We start from the raw sequence: 16,548 nt of genomic DNA on the forward strand, positions 1-16,548 counted from the left end.
ATATAATTTTCTACAGTATAACGGTGTTGTTTATCCTCCTTGGATGAAGCAGTGACCCACTAGAAAAGTACTAAAGTGCCCATTTGACCACCTCCCAGACAATACTGGCTCAAACACTGCAACAATCATTTCTCTGCAGTTCATCACAGCATATGCAGCCTAAGCCTCATTATAAAGCTATTATTGCTTTAAGGCATTCATTTGATCAAACTGAATCATTAGTATTAAAATCTATTAACTTATTTGGTTTTAATCACCGATTAAATGGTCTATAAATCCTGTTTTATGGTACCATACTTAGAGTTTGGATCTATAAAATTAAGGTGTCTGAAATTTACCAACAAAAAAACGATTTCCTTCGTACTTTTGTGCTATTAACTGGCTATTATACAGGCAGTGTAAACAGCCCCTTGGTACCTCAATAAAAACAGGCCTGTGTTTACTCAGCTCACACTATATTGTCAAGAACGGAGCCTGCATTCAATAGTTACATCATCTTCACTGCTGACTTTGTTCTGATTTGGTGTTTCTTTTGCAACGCATCTGATCCGTTACTTGCACAATTATGTCATTTCTTTTTAAGTTCATGAAACACGATCACTGAGTTAATATGTTGATCTGCCAAAGTTCATGTCTTTGTACTGGATAAAATGATTCAACCTCTTAGAATCTCTTGGAAATATTTTTGTTGAAACAATCGAATTCCAGCTGCGCTAAAAATACCGACTTCCAGTGTTGTCTTGCGGCTTGGGCTACACGAGTTTTGGTTTGAACATCAACTCCAAAGTTTCCAATCAGATTGACAGCGTTGTACAGGGCGAGTGTTCAGATCTTAGCATGAGGTCGAAATTCAATGATTTGACTACAGCTTGCTTATTTAGCTCCTAATTCAACCACAATCTCCATCAAGAAAATCTTGGCTTTGTTATACAGTGAACTATGTGCTAAAGTAAAAATAGTCTTTAACACGTCCAAAGAGTTTACAGTCAGGAAAACTGCATTGTTTAGATAGCTTAATGAGACCTGAAGCTCATTCACAAACTGATTTTTAAACTGATGCTAAGAGAGGGCAATCAGTAAACCACAAATGTATTTTCTTATCTTTCTGAGACAACATCACTTAGTTGTACAATAATGTGTGTGAGGCAATCACTAACTTTTACGAGGTGTTCAACTATGGAAAAACAGGCACTGTGACGACGCTCAAGGTTTGTCCTCAAATTTTACTATTAAAAGCTAACGCCAGAAATGAAATCCTATCAAACTAATAGCTAAATTCTTGGCTTGCAGTTCATCACGCTTGTGAGTGTTGTCTTACTTCTAAAAACATATGGTATGAGCCTGGACACTCTCATTGCACATTAAACAGCACTTCAGAAATGACTGACTCAATGGCATGTGGGAACAAAGTCCCAACTGACCGCAGAGTCCTCAATAAACTGTTTTTGTAATCATTTGTTTTTTAAAACTACTGTCAGTTTAGCACAAAGATCACATGGAAATATTGCTGTGAAAACAGCCTCTAGCAGCCCTGAAAGATCTGCCAGCTAGTTCAACTTTGTACCAGGTTCTGGCTGAACAAGTTGTGGAAAATATTTAATTGTGATTTGTCTGACTAATATTGTGATTGCAATTTAAATTCTGACTATTTTCTATAAACTTAGCTGCAGGCCTGCAGTCTATTAAAATGAATAGAATGAGATAAAACAATGCAGCTGTTTGTTATTGAGGGGTTTTTTCAACCAGTCAGTCAGAGAAAAGATGTGAAGATGACGTAAACGTGGCTAATTTTCTATTGAAAAATTGACCAGTTTAGACTGAATTTTTAAAGATATATTACATTCAAATATAATCATGACATTCAAAAGTGGTGATATATCTATTGATAACAGCTGCATTGTTGCTAACATATGTTGATAATGATAAACTGCTGTTAAATCACGTCTGATCATGTCTTCATTGAGGACACTGTATCTGTATGTATGTAAGACACTGTTTCTGTTTTAGCTAATGTTAGTGTTAGCTTCCCAGACTGACAGGACAGAATTACTCATGTAGCTCTTACATTCTGGTGGTTCAGATTCAGATTTTTTAAGGTTGTAATGAGTCTGAAATGACGATATGATGTGCTTAGTAGTTTAACTGGGAGATTCAGACCTGCCAACACTCACGTTTTCCCCGAGTTTCTCCCACATTTTCCCCCAAAAATCAACAACAAGTTACTATTAAATCTTCTCTTAAATCTCTTGCAATTTAAAAATTGGACTTTAAAAATGTGATTTCAGTGTAAAAAAATGTTAATCATCAGCCCGAATGGGTACCATGATGGCTCTTCTCATCGCATGCAGCACTTACACGTGTTCTCGTAGAGTCTTTGTCACATCTGCATCACTGCTGCTCATATGTGATAAGGTGCTTTTAAGGTGAATGCTCACAGGAGCTGGGTAACAAAACAGAGCGCTGGATAACCCACTTAACCCCGCGCTATTTTCAGACTTTCTTTTATTGACATTATGCAACACTTTGACCACAGGCTGGATGTAAGGTTTTCCTAATGGAGATTACATTATGAATGATTTCTTTTTTTCTATACCCACATGCCTTCGCTGCCACGGTCCACAGGATTTGTCATGCACCTCTGCAACGATCACACCAGTCGTCTCACAGGAGGTTGTACATGATGTGAATGTAAATGCACATAGCATGAGAAAGACAAATTAAAGGTCAGTTTTTCTTTCCTCCAATCTCCTTCTCTTTCTCTTTTCATTTCTACACAGCTTTGGAAAATTCTCTGGAGTTTATTTGTAGATTGAAACAGTGGAGGAGAATGGCTTGTAAGTGTTTCCAGCCATTTGGGTTTTTCCACGGTTTCCACTCACTTTTTGGTCTAGTCAGCACTTTTAGGACATATACCTTTTTTGGTTGTCAATTGCAGATAGGTTTCTTTGTTTCATTCCCATTATGCAGGCCTTTACTGATCAGATTGTGAAATTGCAAATAATGTCGGCTATAACTAATTGTTGCTTCTCTCAGGCCGCAACGGCGATGACAAATGGAAGGAACTAGGATAAGAAACAGATAATGGTTATTTTTTCTGAGCAGTGCAACATCAAAGGCAGGATTAGGAACTGGGTAGGAGAGGATCTGACAAGAAGCACAGTAAGATGAGAGGTATTGTGGGACTCGAAGCATTAGGCAGCTGGATAACAAGCAAGAGAAACTCTGTGAACCCAGACACTTGAGAGTCTCAGTCAAGTTAAAAACAGAAATAAAGGGAATATATCTTCCCATTTTGGAAACGCTGAAGTGGGTGTTGAGTCATTTGACTGAAGAGAGGATGAGGAAATGTCGAGAAACTGTGCCTGTGTGAATACATGTCCCTCAAGGGAATAGTAATAAAGACTTTGCTGAAAGGCCTCAAGATTTATGGGCCTTGGACAACTGATCGGCACCGAGATGCACAGCTGTAGGAAAGAGTAGAATAAGAAGTGGAAACTAGCTTGTTGCAGCCACTGTCACAGTGGATAAAACCACTGCAGCACTGTCATTGAGTCCCTTGCCAGTGTGTGGTGGTCTGGCAGGAGTCAGCAGGGCTTGACCCAGGGCAAACCGCAAACGACCACCGGAGAGGGTCACAGTGGGAAAAGCAGAGCAGCTTTCAGGCCAGCACAGCACAGTACACCACAGTAAAGACAAGCTGTTTTACAGTCGCTTCCCCTTCATGTCAGTCTTGAACTCTGGTTCTTGGCAGTTCCCTTTTTTTCATGATTTTCTTTCTCTCTCTGCTTTAAAACTGCAGTCTGCTGCACCAAATGGTAGTAAGAGGTAACTGCATGTGTTTTAAGGCTTTTTTTCACTGTTGTTGCTTTGCATTTTTAAGTTGACAGTCCTTTGACCTATATACCAGTCAGCACTAGTTTTTTCTGAACTGTTTTCAGATGACAGGCTGAAAAAAATTCACATCACAGCAGAGCTGATTATGACATTTAAACAACACAATGTCTGTCCAAGTAAAGATTTTTTTTCAGTATCAGTGAATCTATTGATTTGTTTTATTTCTTTAGTCTATAAGACTTGATAAAATAGTGACAAATGCCCATAACAACTGACTAGACACCAGGGTGACATCTTCAAGTTGCTTGTTTAGTTTGACCAACAGTTCAAAACCCAAACAATGACTATACAGTAGGGGAAAGTAGCAAATTCTCTCATTTGACAAGCTTAAATTTGCTGACATTTGCCTTTTTTCTTTGATAAATGATTTAAATGATTGATCAATGATTCATTTTCTGTGGATGATCAACTTATTAATCAGCCAGTTGTTTCAGCACTACCTATTACTTAACAGATGATATAGATGTTCCAACAATAATAATAATAACCCTGCAGTGCATCCCACGTTTATAAAAACTGTCCCACCATGTACGTAATTAGTTGTGGACAAAACATAACAAGATATCTGCAGGTCTTGAAAAGTCTTAAAAAGCATGGAATTTAGCTTCCTAAAAGGGGCCTTAGAAGGTATTAAAAAGTCTTAATAAAAAAAAAAGTTGTGCAGTCATGGTAATATTTTCTCTTGCCTACCATATACACCTATAAACTACAAGTAAGATTGCTTCAATTGTTTCGTTTAAACAGCTTGTTGGAAGCTGTTTAGACCTGCAGCAAACACTGTCACTACTGTTAGCTACAGTAGCTGGGAAGCTCATTGCCTTATAATGGGAAAGTGTTGGTTTTACCAAAAACTTACATAACCTTAAATAAAATTTTTCTCTGGTTAATCCATGTACCCATTTTATGGTGCTTATGCAGTACCGTGGCACATTAATGTAATAAATTGTATCATTAAGAATCATTGTTATTACTGCTGAGAAGTAATGAAAAAAGTGATAAAATAGTAAATTATTCCAAGCCATATCACCCCTACTGGTTTTCTGTCATACTTTTATACTTTGGCGATATACAGGTATTAAATTGCATTCTATGTGGTATTATAAAAGGTCTTTAAAAGTTTTAAATTTGACTTGGTGAACTCTGCAAAAACCCTGATCAGAGAAACACCCTTTAGAAAACTGATAATTTAATTACTCAGTTTATGTTCAGGTGGTTGGTATTTGAGGAGTTACACATTATAGGGGAGGGTGCAGTTGATATATTTTTATGTAGCAGCTGGAAAGTCAAGCAGAAAGTTATTTTTAAAACCACTAACAAGTTATTCCTGACTTTTTTCAGTAAGGCGTCATTGTACAATACTTACATGTAAATATGTCAAGGAGAGGGCCCTCAGGCATGGCCTGGATAGGGCTTCATTCTGAACACTGCTGGTTCCTCCAGCTGGGCCTCCAACCTCAACAGCATCACACACTCTGCCCCACCTGTGACAATAAACAGCTTTATTACCTCCTCCCGTCCACTGACGCCATTTAATGCTTTCTCTGGGATCATCCTGGGGACAGATCCAGCCAGAGATGTAACTACTCTCCCATGCATTTACACCAACCGACTAAAGCTGACCTGGTACTGACAGTGTTATCTCTGCCAGGCGTATGTTTAATGCCATTGACTGCTCTCTTTTATACCACCACTGACTACTGACACCTCAATCATCTTAACTGACTGGTAGGGGCTGCAAGTGATCAACAACTGCTTCAGTTTGGAATCTTGTTTCCACTAGGGACAACCAATCATGCATTGTTGCCACATTGGATCAATCAGTGCTAAATTTCATCAACTTGAGAGCGGGTTGTGTTATGAATTCATTAAGATTTCTGATGAGCCTATTGTAAAGCTTAGACTTTTGTCTTTTCAGCAGCCCTCACCAGTTTATGATATGCGTTATGAAATAGCAAAAAGTATTTCCAACAATTGGCTAGGCTAAAAACAAGGCTTACCTAGTCTGTTGCAGGCCACATTTTGGCCTTTGTCATGGTTCAAAAACTTACATCCATAGAAAAGTTTGGTCTCATCTTGAACTGGAACATCTGCAGATTAATTCCATACCTGATATGTTATGATCCACTAAAGTTAGGCGCAATACTAGATGAATAAATCCCTGTTTTTGTTATCTTTGCCGTCATCTTGACTGTACACACCTGGAGATCTGTACACTACTGAGTTCAGTCCTTTAGTTTCTCAATGGTATGCAATCAAACTGAAATACTTCTACTTTTGGAGACGTTTGCTTGGTTAATTGTATTTATTGGACTTTTTCATTGATACATTTAATATGTTAATTTTACCTCATTTGGTGCCAGTTAACCAAACACCTTTTGACCTATAACCCAAGTTACTACTGCTGAAAGTCAAGTAGCTCTTTGCCACCCTCAGGTAGAGATGATTACTTTTACCTTTTTAATACCACAACACTGAATATCTGCAGATCCTGTTGCCAATCTAGATTTTGTCCTCTGTATACTCAGCTGGTAATAAGACATTTACATGCATTTTGCTTAAAGTTGTCAAACACCCGAATCCCATAGATAAAGAAATAAAGGGTTTGAAGCATGATTTTGCTTTGCATGTTTAAGCTCTACAGTGTATGTGTGTACATGTAGTGTACATGTATGTCTGCTGTAAAGCTCAAAGCTGACAGCCTTTTTGGAAAGGATTTTACTTACAAGCTTGTACAGATGTGGAGCAGCTATATCAGAGATCATTTTGGCAGCATGTAGTGAGATGTTCCAGTATGGAGCACAAAAATGACATAATCATAAATAAATAAAAACATTTTGGTAATGAAAAAGGACAAAATTGAATTAATGTCTTGAATTTATTTCTACATTTCCATACATCAACTTTCATTTAGGATATTTCTGTATTTCTACATTTATTTATTTATTTTACAATCACATGTGTAAATTAATTGTATATAGATTAGTTTGAGCTCAATGTAAGTATATGTGACCTCTGAAAAACAAAAGATAACTAACCTTCCTCTTTTGTACTGTATTATTATTATTGTCCCTTTACAATAAACTTAACTGAAGTTCAGAAAACAATTGTTCTTCACACTGAACAGACGCTTCATCGCTGTCTATCCCTTGACTGTCTAGTTTATATGTTAATTACAAAGCTTTTCTAGCTTAACTATGGCTGGCTGATAATTTCAATATTCACATTAAAATACTATTTTGTGGGTTAAATACTTATTGAGTAAGGTCTTGCCAAATCAAAATCTAGTTTATAAACAAATAAGTGTTGCTCTACCAGGCTGTGAGCTTTACAGTAGGCTAAGGTTAGCTAGCTAGCTAACACAGGTTAGCTGATGACAATGATAAACTTACTGAACAAAAAGCAAAGAAAACCCCTCAGTATATGTAAAAACGGTCATGTAGAACAGAAATTCAAGACATTAATTCAATTATGTCCTTTTTCATTACCAAACTCTATTTATTTTTTAGTTATTTATGTATTTAATCATTTATTTATGCATTTACTTATTTATTTATTTATACTTGTCATTTTTTTGTGCTCCATGCAGTGTTAAAATCAAACAAATTTTCAATCACAGAAAGATTGCTCATTCAACACAATAAATTTGACATTTCAGCTCTGCTTTGTTGCTGCCTGGAGGGAGTTTCTTGCATCTGTTGCTTTGGCAACGCTTCTCTTCATGGTCTGTTTGCTTGTACAACTTAATTTCATATCTCTCCATGATGCTTCTACAAGTGTTTTTCAAGTTTTATCATGCTGAAGCTTCTATAATTGAGGACACCACCTGAAACACTTGTATTGCACACTCTGAAGTCTGTATTTTTCCTCTGTTAGCATACACAGCTGCTGTTGTTATCACATTTTCATGTGTTTCTACTTCTACTTTTCTATTGCTATATCAGCATTTACATTACATTTCAGGGTATATTGTCCATTTCTTTCCGATACCATATACAGGGTTGTTGGGTGCTATTGTACCAGCTAATTTTTGCAAGTTCTGGGTGACAACAATCTACATAAAAGACAGTAAGAAAGTACCTGCACACTGCTATATTGTTCTCAGTTCTTCTTTAATTCCACATAACTGTTTACACCATTTCTTGAGATGAGCTGCTTATTGTTACCCAGCACCTCAGGTCAATCAATCAATTTTTTTTTATATAGCGCCAAATCACAACAAAAGTCATCTCAAGGCACTTTTCACATGTGATATATAGGTGACCTGAGGAAGACCTGTGGTCGAAATATTTGTCATGTTCATGAGGAATTCAGGGAAGACTAAATCAGTGTGCAGCTTTTTTGTTGCTTTATTCAGAGCCAAGCTTCATGATCTTCATCACATAAGATATAGTGAGTGTTCACCATACATCAGGTCCTCCATACAGACACACAGACACACAGACACCCCCTGATATACAGTAGCTTCATCCCCCTTATAGTTCATTGAGAAGTAAATGAACGGTCAGACAGATTAATTGATCTCAGATATGCGAATGGTTCCAGTCCTAGTGAGAAAAGTTAGTTTTAACTCTCTATTTTACAATCAGGGTCTTATTCCTGTATTAATATATTTGTGTTTTTGTGGGACCACATTCTGCCCAGTCCTCATAACTCCTTTAAGTCACACAGACTCATTAAAGTGATTGATTGGCTGCTCAGGGTTTTGCTTTTTCCATCAGTTTATTTACCTGTTTTGGAACGTATTCGAGTATGCACCAGCGTAATGGTAACATGATCTCTTTCTTTTTTCCGTTGAAAATTTTATACGACATATGTCACTGTAGTGTAATTGGAGTTCAATGTTGGCGCTTTTCCGGGGCAGTGTAAAAGACGGCTCTGTAGGTTAAGGAGTGTTAAAGAGCCACACACATGGTTTTCCTAAGTTGTAAATTTTATGGATAATTTCTGATGTGGTTACAGATTTATACCCCACAACTAAGCTCAACAGCTGCAGGTAATTACTTACTCACCCGCCTTACTCTGCCTCTCCTTTTTCTTGTTCACTCGCTGCGTCTCTTCCACTTCGTCTTCCTCTCTGATTCTGTTCACTTTGGCCTTTGATTCATTCAGATGAGCAGAAGGGAAAGTGACACACGTACAACCGCTGACACGGAGATATCAAGCTTGTGAGAGAGAGAGAAAAAATTGTGGTTTAATCGACTGCGAATCAAAGGTGTAGTCTCTAGCTTTGAGGTTCTGGTTCTTACAACATGCAACAAGAGATTTATATGGCTGCCGCTGAGTAAAAATCGTGTGTCTCCAAAATGTCAGTATTTCAGGCTCAATGAGTCAATAAATTCTGGATATTAGATCAAGAGTTTTTGAAACAAGAAACAGTCATCAAATCCACAAAACATGACAGGGTGGAAAATATTGTAAAATTTTATGTTATTTTGTATGTCTACTCTTAAATATTTTTATTAATTCATTATCTGGTTGTATGAGAAAAGCAATCTCTTTTTACAGCCAGTTCCGCCTCCGAATTACAAGGCGACGTCACCTCAACCCCCTTCCTCTGACGTATAAATACAGCAGTCAACTGACTGCAGTGTGGATAGTATAGAGTTAGACAGATTGATGGCATGTAACAGAGTAGCAGTAGTGGAAATACTGCCTCTACTACTTGAAAACTAGTAGATTATCAATGTTAAAAGTTCAGTGGCAAATTTACAACTTCACCATCACACTCATTACTACAATACTCATTCACATCCCCTATTCTGTCACTCTTCACTGCCTATGTCTGCTGTAACCCCTCTAAACTAACGTTAAGCTAGCTGTTCAAATGACTGTTGGCTGTCGAACTGAAGTGACACTAACTGCTTTGAATTTCAGCTGATAAAAAGGCGCTTTCGGTGATGGAGTTATGTATGTAACTACAGTTCTATGAATTCTTGATGAATGCCAGATTGGAAATGTGTTGATTTGACAGCAGGAGCAACGATCTGACAGAGCTTTGAGGGTGTCAGGGTGTGTATCGGTGTTCAGAATGCAGTTTTTGACTTTGTAAAGAGGGTGTGTTCAAGATTAAACGTTTTCTAAACCTCTTTAAAAATCTCCAAAACAGGAGATAGGCAGAAAAACTAAACTCTGAATTCTTCACAAATGCATAATTCTGTTCTGGATATTCAAATACATCTCTACAGTACTGCTAATACCTGTTTTCTTTTACTTGTGTGTGACTTGTAATTGAGTGTTTTTTACACTGGTATCAATAATTAGGTAAAGGATATGAAAACTACCTCCACAGCTGCTTGCAGTCACATCACGGCACCCGTCTCCAAACTCACCCATGTCACTTCTGTCTCGTCAGTCAACAGTTGCCGGCTGATAAATCAGTCAGTTCAGGACCTTGGCAGCCCGTGGCGTTAGGTGCACTCAGTACGCTCTCCCAGGCTGCACTGGGGTGAGGTCCCACCATGCGCTCATGCCCGTAACTCAACGGCAGCCAAACCAACTCATTAGTGAAACAATCCTCACCACGTATGTGTGTGTGTGTCTGAATGAGCAAATGAGAGAGTAAAGGGTGAGATTTCATTTTGTTCTGGAAGATTTGTCATCACAAGCTCAGAATGCATTATATTGTTACAATATCTCTTGTATTCCAACTACCTGTAACATTTTCCGATTTGCTAATATTTTCCATGATATTTTCCCACAATCGCTCAATCACTCCCAACACATTATCCAGTCTTTGCTTGCACAATATTTATTCATGTTACACAATATTCCAAACGAGTGCCCCTATTTAATGTGCTTATTAACCTTTATAAAAACAGACATGTTATGAAAGCGTGTATATAAGCAACACCTCAAAACTGACTGTGAAGACTTTAATGAGGAATGTTAGCACTTCAGTGAACTCTTTGGCAATGCAATCTGGTAATCCATTTTTACACACTTTGCCTTTCAGACGTAGTGGTTAAATCATTAAAACATGTGCATGTTACAACTCTAACACTGTGTGATAAAGTGCTTATTAGCATCCACATGGCCACATGGTCCCATGAGCAAAGCCATGAACAAAAAGATCACAGAAACAGATTGTCAGATCTTTTTATCCCCTACATCAGACAAACAGGGGTTTTATAAAGGGAATTATCTTTCTGACCACTGACAGTGAACAAAAATGTTGTAGCTTGGAAACCCATTTGTTTAGTGTAACCAGATTGTTTGACTCTGGCTATAACCTCAAAATGTAGTACGTAAAGGTGTATAATTATAGAAGAACTAGGGCCTTCCTGAAAATGAATAAGCATTTCCAGCAAACATGAACAAAACATGTTAAAATAAGTGAGTAAGAGACAACTTGCCAAACAGAACTTTGTATTACATTGTACATTGTAAATAACTTTAGTACAAAGTAACATGGTTGTGATATATAGCACGACAAGCTAGCAAAGCTCTGTAAACAAAATCACATCCCTGCACATGCATCTGCCTTACACAGAACTAGTCTCCAGAGATTGAAAACGTGATCGCTATTATTAGTCTTTGAAGCCGTTTCTAAACAAACTAACATGACCAAACCCTTCATAATGAAGGAACATGTCAGCCAATGCAGCAGTGTGGCTCATTGATTTGTTTTTAATAGTTTTTGGACAACAATGAAGGTCTACGGCACAGAGGATTAAGATATATAAGGCTTTGGATACACACACAATACTTGTTAGTAGACCAGTTGGTTTGGTTCTGCACATGAGATTTGTTGACAATAAAAACAATATGGAAAATCACCATATCCTTATGAACTGAAGCCCAGAAAGCCCAGAAAGGTTCACATATATGAGGAAAATGTTTTGAAGTATATACATTAAATTTAGTTCAGGACGATTTTTGGCATTAGGCATGATTTTTATTAGTAGAAGCTTCTCAGGTGAGTCTCAGAATGTCTTCAATGTCTTTTTCTTTGACTCTTAACTACTAGATAACCTCTGACCTGGGTGTCTCACACATACAGTAGATGTGAGTGCCTTAGGGTTCGACAAACTAAGCTTTATAGAACATTGGCACCATTACCTTGGTACCTAATGATTCACCTGATAAGCAGGTAGGGTGGTTAATATAAAACTACATAAAAGGATAACAGTTAAGCATATTCTCCAGATTTTATCCATTTACCACTAATACAACTAATGATGAGACTTCCAACCCCTTGTTCCCATGGGCTTCAATTAGAGGGCTTATCATTAGACGCCAGTGTCCAGCATGCCGTCAGAGCCTTACCTCTCAAAAATCCAATTTATCATCTTTAATTTCTTTTTTTAGCTTTATGGGATGTGAGGTGCAGAACAGTCAGGGCTGAACTTTGAGGGTGTTCCAGTTGTTCTCTTATTAATCTGCAGCTATAAAGGCAATAGCAGAGGAAAATCAAGTCATAACAAGGGTACAGTTCACTTTTCCTGTCCTGTCTACGTGAAGAATTTACTGCTATGACTTTGAACTAACAACCAAATAGTAAATCTTACCCACTAGAACAAAGCAGAGGACCGCTGCAGGCAAGAAAGTAAGTGTTCATCTCATTATAAAGACCTTATTAGCTTGTGTTTCTTGTTAGGCCACAGGCACATTATTGTGTGGAGTAATACTTCGCAAGGGTGCATTTTAATTGAATCCTTGCCTTCTGTTGAAGCTTAATAGCGACTATTCAATGATTATAGATGTTTCAGTGTATAAATCAATTCAGCTTTCTCTCCCTCACTCACACACATAGGGCTGGACTCAATTATTTGGCCCAGTTGGGTTGATTTTGATTGTTGAACAAGCAAATGAGACATGACATGGAAAAACATATCCCTTTTTATATGAACCTGAAACTCCTTTAAGTGTGAGCTGTGCCTGCCCATTTGACTTGATGTATTCTTTGGGAAATTGATACAACCTTTTTATTCTTTTAAAAGTCGTTTGAGCTTCCTCTCCACCCCACTCCCCCCTTTATTCATTGTTATGTATTTCTTGGCATGAACAGAGCTGAACAGCAAATACCTTGCTGATATAGTCACCAGACAAAAGCACACTAACAGAATAATGAAATGATTTCTGGTTATAGTTATAGTCTGCAAAGGCTATGTTCATTGATCTGTTGGGATACTGAGACTCACTTGTAACACATTTAAAAGAATGTGCAGCTGTTCATGTGCACACATTTCACAATTTCATAAGGATTTTGTACGTAGAGTGTATTCTATTATTAGAGAGTTCAGAGAAGAGTCCCAGGTGCGTTGGAGGGATATTGGTGGTGAAAAGCGCACCCTGTGAGTTGTTCTGGGTCTCCTCATCAGCCAATCCAAACACCAGTCAGATGCTGGGACACTTTTAGATTCAGTTTATACAGACTACATGACAACTGACAGCTCTGTTTGGTCAAGCAGTGACCTGACTTCCTCTGCTGTCCTGTAAAGCTGCTATGAGTAATGTTCTTGAACATAAATGTGTCTTTGTCGAGTTAATAGTGATACTTTGGCTTAAGCAAACAAATCCCAGCTAACAGGGCAATTAACAAATTTTACTAAGGGGGAGCAACAGAACACAAGCTAACACCAAACTAATGCAACATTAGCAAGGCTGAAGCTTCATTCACATCATGTAGGATGGATGGTAGCCAACAGATTCCCATGTTTACAAGCAAGCATTCACACCAGCAGACAGCTCAAGATGCCAATTACCAGTGTTGCCAATAACAATAATAAGTGTATTTAGACACCTAAAGAATTATCCACTATTGACTTAGAGTTGTACAATCAGCAGGGTTGGTCAAATTAGCAATGAATTAGGGTATAGTTGGGTATAGTATTCATGTTTGTTTGCTTTTCGGACATGTCTGTATCATTCATGCCCCATTTGCATCACATGGGATGAATGGTACAAACTCAGTCATCTCAAGATGATTGTAAGACTGCAGAGTTGATCCTGAGGGTGGAAAATATTGTGCATTGTCAATATAGCACCACATTCATTCAATTTGGGTTCGATTACCTTGAACAACAGACTCTGGCTGACAGCTATAATCATTGCTTATTCAAGGTCTTCTGTATTATTAAGTGTCAACTCCAATAAGTCATAGTTTTCCCAGTGGTAAGTACGACTTGGATATTGAGAGAAACAATATTTAGACATCAGAGAATGGTATTTACGGTGATGCCATTAGACATGAATGTGGCACATATACACATCACTTGGAGCTTTCTGGAGATTCACTGTTACAATTGACAACTGCATCTTAGATGTTGACGTAAAAAGGTAAATTGGAAACTCATAAATACACTTAATTTTATATCACATTAATAGCATGGACCAGGTCGAGACAACTAGGCACAAAGCTAGCATAAAATAACAGCAGATCAAGATAGGGTAGCATAACATTAGTGAGGCTAAACTACCAGCAATCCAATATCAGCTAATGGTGCCCATACCATGCCAAAGTTACTAGCAGACCAACATACTGTAGGCTACCATAACACATATGGGGCTAATGCTGCATTCAGATTATGTTGGTAGAATTGGAAGAACAGGAAAATCTCTTGTTGTTTCGACTTATATCCCTGTTGCTATACTTGCAATCAAACCAGATAAATGATAATTTTGATAACATGTGCTTTTTAAATCATTATTATTACCTGAATTGATTGTATTACTGTTAAAATTGGATTTTATTTTGATGTAGGCCAAGTGGCCAGTCATAGTGGCTTCACAATTGTTTTGTTTATACTTACGGGGTAGCAGTAGTATTAGTTGTACTTTTCACTAGGTAGGAGATACCGTAGCTGTCAGAAATACATGATATTTCCAACTGAAATATAGCTAGGAGGCTAAAACATATTTTGCCAGTCGGCTGTGAGTAATACAGTCTGAATGGTATGAATGCTGCATATGATATTTGAAACCTAACTAGCAGGGCAAGCTGTCAGCATTTATAACATAACCAAATCAAGCAAATAATTGTAACAAGAGGTGGTGATTTCAGTCTTGGTGTTGCTTTGATGTATACTCTGATGAATCTGACCTAGTGACAGTAGATCTCAGACTCAGCTGGGATAATGCACAACTCTGCTGGTCACTACTTTGTTTGGGCCCGTGCCTCTTGGCAAGTGTTGCCGGGAAGCTCATAATGTGATGGAAATGTGCCAGCATCCAGAGAGAGCTGACATGGAGAAAAATAGAGCAGTAAGTGAATGTTTTCATTTTCTTTTTTACTCACAAAACATCTCAATGTCTTCTGTCTCAGTTAATGGGATATATTGCGTATGATGTATTTAAATGATTGATACATTCTAATTTCTGATTTTGGATTTGAAAAAGTAATCATGGCTCACTTCCTTTCTCTATTGTTTTCTTAATATATCAGTTTGTCCAAGAAGTGGAGATGCTGTGAACAGAATGAAGCAGCTCTTGAGGCTGGGTGCTGTCCAGGCAGAACAAAACTTGTGGTTTTCTATTCGCATGAAGTGGAGCTGGTCCACATTCTGGTGGGTAAATATAATGAGAGGCTGACCGGGACAGAGTGTGCGGTGAAGATGCTGAGGTGAGGAAGGGAGGGGAGCGAGGGAAATAGAAAAGGAGAGAGGGAGTGTGGAAAAGGGAGTGGCAGAAAGGAAAGGACACGGGGTGATAGACCGGCCACACACTCACCATGATGTAAGGAGTGAAGTTGTAGGGAAATGAAAGCAGACGCAGCTAAAGGTGTTATTTTGTGCATGTCAAAATAATGTTTCTACAGGGGTTTCATGGGGTTGTGGACAAGAATTTGACAGAAAATTAATCAACTACTTTACAGATTAAAGGCGTCAATATGCCTCAAACAAAGTCCTTATCAGATCGTCAAACAGCATCTCACACACACACACACACAACTTTCTGACATCAGAATTGGGGCACTGCAATCAGCCGATTCTTACTTTCTTATCCATTCTTCTTTCCGAAACTGACAATCCAACAAGCAGGGCCACTTAACACAAGGATTGGTCAGATGAGAAAGGAGGCAGAATTATTTTAATTTCTCTCGCAACCTCCCTTTTTTCATTCATCACACAAATACTTCCATCACTTTTTCCCATGTATAAACATGTGCAACACAAATAATTCCTTCGAGAAGAGACTGAATGAAAGAATTTAATTTTTTTAGTTAATAATATTTTTGGATGACACTTTGTATGAATTGACTAGTTTGCAGCACACTGAACCGGCATCACACCATAGAAAACCAGAGACAAAGTACACAAACTTGCACTGTAGCTACATGTCATGGGCAGACAGTGTGTTGCTAGTAGTGGTACTGAGTAAGAAACACACCAGCATCTAACGAGACTGAAGTGACATTTGCAGGTATGTTTAGCCTACATGCTGTTTAATGTGCTGCAGCTGAGCAGCTACTTAGCTATTGAGCCTGCTAACTGATGCTAGCGGTGCACTTTTCCCTGGTGAATGTTTGTTTGGTGGCTTGTTCAACAAGCCAAGGTGCAGGACAAGACGTGTATTCATGTTTGTAAGTTAGATAAGAAGTAGACTTAAGCAGGAAAGATAATGTGGGTTGTTGTTCAGAGTCTCTTGTGTTGTGTAGCAGGATGCTATCAGGCTCAGTGTGACCGTCTGCTCTGCCTATGATAGAAGGACATGTTA

General features: G+C 38.1%; 1 protein-coding gene across 1 annotated transcript in view; it reads right to left on the reverse strand.

Moving 5' to 3' along the window:
- The window catches only part of kcnj16 (potassium inwardly rectifying channel subfamily J member 16), a 33,978-nt gene extending 24,928 nt beyond the window's left edge, over positions 1-9,050 (reverse strand). Inside the window, exons 1-2 of the transcript XR_006092899.1 lie at positions 8,904-9,050; positions 5,258-5,375 (exon numbers count right to left, since the gene is read on the reverse strand). The gene's annotated coding sequence lies outside the window, so the exon portion shown is untranslated. The remainder of the gene's footprint in view (positions 1-5,257; positions 5,376-8,903) is intronic.
- Positions 9,051-16,548: the final 7,498 nt, after the last annotated feature.

This window comes from Thunnus maccoyii, chromosome 20, assembly GCF_910596095.1.
Source record: "Thunnus maccoyii chromosome 20, fThuMac1.1, whole genome shotgun sequence".
In the NCBI taxonomy this organism is placed as follows: domain Eukaryota; kingdom Metazoa; phylum Chordata; class Actinopteri; order Scombriformes; family Scombridae; genus Thunnus; species Thunnus maccoyii.